This window comes from Camponotus floridanus, unplaced genomic scaffold (assembly GCF_003227725.1).
Source record: "Camponotus floridanus strain SB8 unplaced genomic scaffold, Cflo_v7.5 scaffold151, whole genome shotgun sequence".
Classification (NCBI taxonomy): Eukaryota; Metazoa; Arthropoda; class Insecta; order Hymenoptera; family Formicidae; genus Camponotus; species Camponotus floridanus.
Genome location: NW_020229272.1, coordinates 335,254 through 337,558, shown reverse-complemented (window position 1 = coordinate 337,558; position 2,305 = coordinate 335,254). Strand labels below are relative to the sequence as shown.

Below are 2,305 nucleotides of genomic sequence, written 5' to 3'. Positions count from 1 at the left end.
CAATTATTTAAATAAATATTTTCTTATAAATATTGAATCAATTATTTTTTTAGATTTAGTATATTTTTTCAGTAAACATAAGGCATTTTGCAGGAAAAATTAATACACAATATTATTAATATTTAACTTCTTTTTAATATAACTTCTTATTTAAAATTAAATGTATGTGCATACAATATATATTATATTTTTATATCCATATATAATTAAAAAAAATAAATATATATGTAATATAATAAACAACTTATATTAAACGCTGTAATTTAATTAATGCATATAAATACAACTTACTTTTATTTTCTATAGTAGTTGGTTATTCTTTAGTTTCGTCTAAAACTTTTATTGTGATACGTGAGTGACTTTGATAAATCTGTAATAAAATGTATGTATGAAATTATATAACATTATATTATACATTAGAAAGATTAAAGGAATAAGACAGTCTATATAAAAGTAATATATGAACATATAATAGAAGTTTGTATTCATATAATCAGAAATCGGCTGTTGAAAGAACATGAACTACATGCAGACAAATATTTATCCAAATTTATCAATAGATAGAGATTTTGATTGATTCTGTTGGCAAACCAACTAAAACAGCTTGTTTACTGAATAAATAAACAACAAAAATAAAGACTTCATGCGTTTATTTCGAGGTTAGGTAGTAGAAGTATATTTAGTTCAACTAATACTTACCATTCAATAACACCCAATTATTAATATAATTATGTAGCACTGTGCTTTTGTAATCTGTGTGATATAATATATATATATAAATATATTACCACCTTTTTATTGCAAAATACATGTAGCACACTGCACACTGCACGAAATTACAAGATAAAGTCCGAACCGAACGCACACAATCTCGCGCATGCGTGAAAAAATAACAAGTAATTCCTTATAAATTCTCAAAGTATTCATAGTACTATCGCAAAGTATTCATTAAAATGAATTTATAAAGAATATTTAAAGACGAACTGATTATAAATAATTCTTCAAGAATTCTTCAGATATTCATTTTTCTAATTCTACAAGTATTCTTTAAAATGATTTCCCTATGAACTTATGTTCACCTTTGTGCTATCTGGGATGATTAGGTGAGGTGATAATTAGAGATAGGTTCCTTAAATCTCGAATAATTTTAGTTAATCAGGAAGTGGGGTTGTTAAGGCTATTAAGTTATTAATCATTAGAATCATTTTATTGATATTAGGGTTTATAGGGCTCTTAAAATCATTAGAATTCTGTAATAGTAGGATTGGTAGAGCTATTAAAATTATTCTAAAAAAATCCTTTAATAGTAGGATTGTTAAGGCTATTAAAATTATCCTAAAAGAATCCTTTAATAGTAGGATTGTTAGGGATATTAGTAGATTCATTCTTTTTTTTAATATTCCAATAATCCTAATTATTTTAATTAAGTTGAATTTATTTTTAAAAACGTTGTAAAAATAAATATAACATGTTTTAAAAATAAAAATGTTTTAAAAATGAAATTTAAATTATTAAAATTATCTTCAAAAATATTTAAAAAATTACATAATTATTAACGTTTAAGAAATCTTAACATGTTATATTTTATTTTAAAACTTCAAAATATATGTGTATTAAATCAAATATAATATTAAATTCAAATCTTAATGCTATCAATAGCGAATTATTGTATCGATGTTATTCAATATTTGAATAAATGGAATATTATTTGATATCGATAGCATCATAAATTTGTAAATTGTAAATTGTAAATTATAAATAGTTATAATTGTATTTTAATTATAATCTAATATTGATATTTTAATTGTAAAATACAATACGATTTGACATCGGAACATACACTATACTGGGTGACTCATTTGGAATATACAATTTCAGATCAGTCACTCAGTATAGTGTATGTTCCAATGTATAGTGTATGTCAGAACGGATATCTATAGTATAAAACATAGCCATAATACATAACATAAGCTCAAGAATCAATCAGATAGTCGTTTTAGATTTTATAATGCTATTTTACTATGCTAAGGAAACAGAAAATTACTAAAAACTTAAACATAAGAAAAATTTCAACCGATTGAAAATAAATTGACCAATCATGCTTAATTATTTTTGAAATAATCGACTATGGTTAGGCTGATGGCAGACTACGGCCGGTATTCATAATCCGGTCTTATATTTAAGATCATCTTAAGAACTCATTCAACCAATCAAATAACTACAATGCAGCCATTGATTGGTGGAATGAGTTCTTAAGATGATCTTAAATGTAAGATCGGAGTATGAATACCGGCCTACGATAGAC

The 2,305-nt window shown here is 24.0% G+C and overlaps 1 long non-coding RNA gene across 1 annotated transcript; it reads right to left on the bottom strand.

Annotated features, from left to right (window-relative positions):
• Nucleotides 1-314: 314 nt before the first annotated feature.
• LOC112637293 lies at nucleotides 315-855 on the bottom strand. The gene is made up of 3 exons (XR_003122495.1): nucleotides 792-855; nucleotides 700-753; nucleotides 315-370 (listed from the first exon to the last, which is right to left on the bottom strand). It is a non-coding gene; the product is annotated as an uncharacterized LOC112637293 (long non-coding RNA).
• Nucleotides 856-2,305: the final 1,450 nt, after the last annotated feature.